The sequence below is a fragment of the Malaclemys terrapin genome, chromosome 1 (assembly GCF_027887155.1).
Source record: "Malaclemys terrapin pileata isolate rMalTer1 chromosome 1, rMalTer1.hap1, whole genome shotgun sequence".
In the NCBI taxonomy this organism is placed as follows: domain Eukaryota; kingdom Metazoa; phylum Chordata; order Testudines; family Emydidae; genus Malaclemys; species Malaclemys terrapin.
In genome coordinates this window covers 353,417,249-353,423,006 of record NC_071505.1, presented here as the reverse complement: position 1 = coordinate 353,423,006, position 5,758 = coordinate 353,417,249, and the positions used below count along the sequence as shown (strand labels likewise).

At 48.9% G+C, this 5,758-nt stretch overlaps 1 pseudogene; it reads right to left on the bottom strand.

The window, feature by feature from the left end:
• Window positions 1–4,162: 4,162 nt before the first annotated feature.
• On the bottom strand, window positions 4,163–5,160 carry LOC128833728 (olfactory receptor 52M1-like; annotated as a pseudogene).
• Between the last annotated feature and the right edge of the window lie 598 nt (window positions 5,161–5,758).

The window sequence follows — 5,758 nt, the reverse complement described above, 5'->3', positions numbered from 1 at the left end:
ATGGCTACCTCTGCTCCTTAGCCCAAGGCCTTAGCCTAGGAACAGGGCCTCAGACTGTCACAGGGAGAAAAGGCCCTTACACCGGCAGACAGTGATTTTGATTCTTTCTTTTCTACCTCTATAACTAGCTAAGTGATAGGAATACACCTGAATTCTTAAAGTATAGGCCTTTGCAGACAGGCCTGAATATCTATATCCTAACACTTCGCCTGCGCCATACTTACCTGTTACCATGGTAATGGTTACTCAGGTATTTACTTAACCCTTACATACCCCAACAGATAACACATACAATCTAACGTAATATTAAAGGTCAACAAATCAAGACTTTAAAAGGATCCCTGTAGTGAGTCGGTGTGGCTCCCCTCCTGCCCGGAAGAGGGAGCCCACGTGCAGGCACCAGAGTGGGTGGGACCACCACCGCCTGTCCACGCCCCCCGGAAGTCAAGGGGCGGGACAGGAAGTATAAAGGCCAGCCGCCAGAGCTCAGTCGGCGGCCAGCCACCGGAGGGAGCAGACGTGCGGCCGGGAGCTCCCGGCCAGGAGACCGTCGAAGACCAAGGCCTGGACCCTAGCTGGCCTGAGCTACCCCGGGCCCGCTACGAGGAGGAGCCGCCGGAGCCCATTCACGCCCGCTACTGGGAGAATCCCTGGGAACCGCACCCCACTAACCCTGAGGGTGAGACTGGACCCGAACCCCTTCGCCCCTGCTGCTATCCAGAGGAGCCGCCTGAGGACCATTGGCCGGACTTCCCGGCAGAGCTACCAGACTTGCCGCCGAGCCCGGGCAGAGAGGAGCCCATGGAGATGGACTGGCCCGATCCCGGCGCAACGAACGAGGTAGGCTTTGAGGGGGATCACGGAAGTAGCCCGGGGGTAGCCGACCCCGGTCCGGCTGTAACTGAGTGTGAGCCTATGTCAGTGTGTTGTGATCTGGATACCCCACTGACCAGCAGCGGCAGCAACCGCTGTTAGGGCCCCGGGCTGGAACGCAGTGGAGTGGGTGGGCCTGCGTTCCCCCCTGCCACCCTCCGCACGGGTGGCAGGCTTCCCCCTCACCCAACGCTCGGCTACAGAAGCCTAGGCGTACCTTATTTGAACTATTTGCTCGCTCAGCCCCTGCAACAAGGGCCTGAGCCTAACTGTGTTTGCCCCGCCCTGATCCAGGGCCTGGGCTCTGAACTATTGCTCGCTCAGCCCCTGCAACAAGGGCCTGAGCCTAACTGTGTTTGCCCCGCCCTGATCCAGGGCCTGGGCTTTGAACTATTCACTCGCTCAGCTCCCTGCAAACAAGGGCCTGAGCCTAACTGTGTTTGCCCCGCCCTGATCCAGGGCCTGGGCTCTGAACTGTCTGCTCGCTCAGCCCCTGCAACCAAGGGCCTGAGCTAACTGTGTTTGCCCCGCCCTGATCCAGGGCCTGGGCTCTGATCTATTTGCTCGCTCAGCCCCTGCAGTCAAGGGCCTGAGCTTTAACTGTGGTTGCTCCGACTCCGCACTAAAGAGCCGGAGTTTCGGGACTAACTGACTGCTTGTTCCCACAGTAGTGAGTCGGTGTGGCTCCCCTCCTGTCCGGAAGGGTCGAGCCCCGGCTAGGACCTACTACAATCCCTCACAAGATATACTTTGCACAAGAAGCCACATAATTATATCATAATGACACCATAATCATATTACTATGGTGACTATGTGGTGCAAAGTGCCACAATGGTAACTAGTGACAAAGAGTCCTGTGGCACCTTATAGACTAACAGACGTATTGGAGCATAAGCTTTCGTGGGTGAATACCCACTTCGTCAGACGCAACGGTAACTGTTAATAAGGATGCAGAAGGGGCAAATATGTTCAATAAACCTTTCTGTATTTTATCTGGAAAGAAGCAGGATGATGCACTCAGATCACTTGAACCTCTTTCCAGTCCACTGGTAACTATGGAAGATGGTAAACAGCACCTACTAGGGAATGATATCTTTAAATCAGCAGCCCCAGATATTTTGCAGCCAAAGAGTCCTAAAAGAGTTGTCTGAGGAGATCTCTGCCTCACTGATTTTAATTTTTAATAAATATTGGAACACTAGGGATATCCCAGAGGACTGACAGAGCACTAATGTTATGCCAGTTTTCAAAAAGGGATGATTTGGGTATTAAATGCCGGTTAGCTTGACACCAGTCTTGGGCATAATAATGGAAATGCGGCTAGGGGATTCCATCAATAAAGAGTTAAAATGCAGACTACAATTCATGCCTTTTAGGTGAGAACAAATTTGATTGAAGTTATGAATATTGCCCATGGTCTTGGAATCCTTTACACATGTTTAAGTCTTGCATAAAAGCCCTCTGGTAGATTTTACATTAAGGCCAAAGAGCTATGTGTTGATGGCCCTTCAAAGACACTTAGCTCTCTCAATGGTATATAGAAGAATCACATCTCAGCAAGAATATGGTCAATGGCTGCCCCTGTGTGTCATCAAAGTATGTAAGGACGTGTGATATGCTCATGTGACCTAGAAGATTAATATTAGATCATAAAAATACCATAGAGGTGCATCTGTCTCAGGCATGTGTCTTAATCATGGGATACAGGTTGTGCATCAATGCTTATGAGAATAAAGATAACTTACCCAGTCTATAGAAAATTGGGGTCCCTTGATTTTCTTGGGGACATAGATCAATAAGAGAAAATAGGGTGGCCACTTTTATGGACACGTGCAGAATGGAGCTGTAGACAGAATCACAATATACAAGGGGGATGCCCACAATGGGAAAACTAAGCTCCCTCTCGGAGATTCCAACAGGAACCATCCCTCTAGTGATGATCAAGCCATGAGAGACCCATCAGACCCTGACACTATTGTCAAGGATGGGAGTATTACTATATTTGAAACTTGTGCATAGGTCTGTATAGTATTTCTATATGCTTGGTAACCAAAACTTTAATTGTAACTTTTAATAAAATGATTAAACTTTGGACTGGGAAATGTATACCTGGTCACTACCTTTGGTCTTTGTGTGTTCCTAGAGACTCTACATTTGATACAAATAACAGAAGAAACTTTCACTCTGTTAAGCTTGAAACTGTAGCTGCCAGAGCTGAAGCCATGATGAAGTTACACCACATTACAAAATTTACTTTAAATAAAAGGCTACAGTACCGTGTATGTGTGTAAATATCCAGCTAATGGAAGGTACTGCAGGGTTCTCAAACTGGGGGTTGGGACCCCTCAGGGGGTCATGAGGTTATTACATGGGGGGTCGCGAGCTGTCAGCCTCCACCCCAAACCCCGCTTTGCCTCCAGCATTTATAATGGGGTTAAATATATTAAAAAGTGTGTTTAATTTATAAAGGGGGTCACTCTCAGAGGTTTGCTATGTGAAAGGGGTCACCAGTAAAAAAGTTTGAGAGCCACTGGTGTACTGTTTATCTTCCTCCTTGTGAGCTACCAAAGACATTCCAGCCTCTGCCCAATATCCCAACTACCCAGCTAACACAGAGGTTTATCCTTACACCTCTCTCAGCTGTTATCCTCCTAGCTTCAAACCTGATCCCTTACCCTGGCCTTGAGGCATGGCTCAGGGCAAAGAAATCCCAGCCCACACCCATTGTAGGTACCCTGCCTCCTACAGGCCCCTAGAAGGGAAGAACAATGGGGAGCTGAAAGCTAAGGAAAGAAGCCAGACAAAGGTCTCTGCCCTCAGGAATTTGTAGTTGAGCTTTAGGGCTCACAAGCTGTATGATGCACAGCCTCACCCGCCTGCCTCACAACTCTGCTCCCAAGCCTCAGCTATTTCTGTGTGGCTTCCTGGCTTCTCTCTCTGCTCCTGCGTGGCCTGTGGGCCCCACAGCTGAGTCCTCACTGCAAGCTCCTTGCCAGGCTCTAGCACATCCTGTCCCTGCCTCAGAGAAGAGGTAGCCTTGAGGGAATAGCAAGAGAGGGCGCAGGCGCCTCAGGGATCCAGTTACCAGAAATTAGAAAGGTGGAAAACAATATGAGTTAATGAGTTCTACCCAGACCGATTCCCCAGCTGACAATGCACAGTAAGGTCAGGAAAGGGTTTAGTGTATCCCTGACTGCCTAGTAAGTGATTCAGAGAAGAGGCCAAGCACCATGTCAATAGCCAGCACTTCACGGACTCGGTCAGAGAGTCAGCAGATCAGGAGAAAACTTTAGGTACATTTATGAGTAAAGAGCCGGAGCAGCCTGTCCCGGATCTGTTTGGTCCTCACCCCATAGATGATGGGGTTTAATATGGGGGGCATCAAGTAGTACACATTGGCAATGAGAACATGGAAATGCAGGGGCACATTCTGGTGAAACCGGTAAGCAAGAGACAAGAACAGACCTGGGATGTAAAAGACTAAGATGGCACAGAGGTGAGAGATGCAGGTCCCAAAAGTCTTGAGACGGGCATCCTTTGTGGGGAGGCAGAAGATGGCCCTGAGGATCTGGGTATAGGACACAATAATAAAAATCACATCCAGACACTTAACACACAATAGTACAAAGAGGCCATAGTAACTACTGACACGGGTGTCGGAACAAGCCAGCTTCACCATGGCCATGTGGGCACAGTACGGCTGGGGGATAATGTTGGTTTTGCAATATGGCCACTGCATCAACAGGAAGGGATAGGGCAATACGAGCATGCTGCCACGCAGTACTATGGTCAGACCAATCTTTGCCACCCTGGCGTTTGTTAGTGTGGATGCATGTCTCAGGGGATCACAGATAGCCACGTAACGATCTAGGGCCATAGCCACAAAGATCCCAGACTCTGTCACAGAAAAGCAGTGAAAGACATACAGCTGGGTGAGGCAAGCACTGAAACTGATCTCCCTAGAATTGAACCAGAAGATTGCCAGCATTTTGGGCAGAATGGATGTAGACACGACCAGGTCATTGACGGCCAGCATGCAGAGGAAATAGTACATGGGCCCATGGAGGCTTGGCTCCCTCTTCACGATGAACAGGATGGTGAAATTACCCAGGATGGCTATTGCATACATGCTGCAGAAGGGGATGGAGATCCAGACATGAGCTGCCTCCAGGCCAGGAATGCCCATCAGGATGAAGGTGGAGGGATTGGTGATGTTGGTTGTGCTGGAATCTGACATGGAGTAGGGAGAAGGTGTCCAACTCTGAGGCAGAACTGTGTCTCCTGCATGTAACGTACATTTCACTGAATTCCTGTATGTGCCCACAGTCAAGGGTGATGGTCACAGTACAAATGCCTGAATGGAGAGACAATATTAATATGAGACACTATGTGCTCTACTGGAGGCTGTTCTCATGGGTGAAGCAGATTGGTCGCTCTTCACACACTGAAAAATTACATTGTTATTATTCAGAGATATTAATTATGAACAAATGACCCCACTAATGCCAGTTCCATATTTTATTTTGCTCCTTGTATCAATAATGTGTTCTGATGTGGGAAACATTAATAGGCACCAGCAGGAAAAAATGAGTATGGCTCCTGGTTATCCATTATTGTTCCCTAATGCAATGAAAGCCAGGCTAGAAAGTGCATGTTGTAGGGAATTCCGCATTCACCCGGTGGCTCAAAATGTGGGTGTAGTCAAAAAGCAAACCTTTGCCAAGACATATGGCGGGAGGCACATCCCAACTAGAATAGACTTCAGGGAAAAGATCACAATGTCATTTAGAGCAGTTCCATGGAAACACCTCCTGATTTGCAACAGTGGCCAAAACAAAGACAATCTTGGGATACATTAGGGATGGGATGGAGATTAACCTGCTCT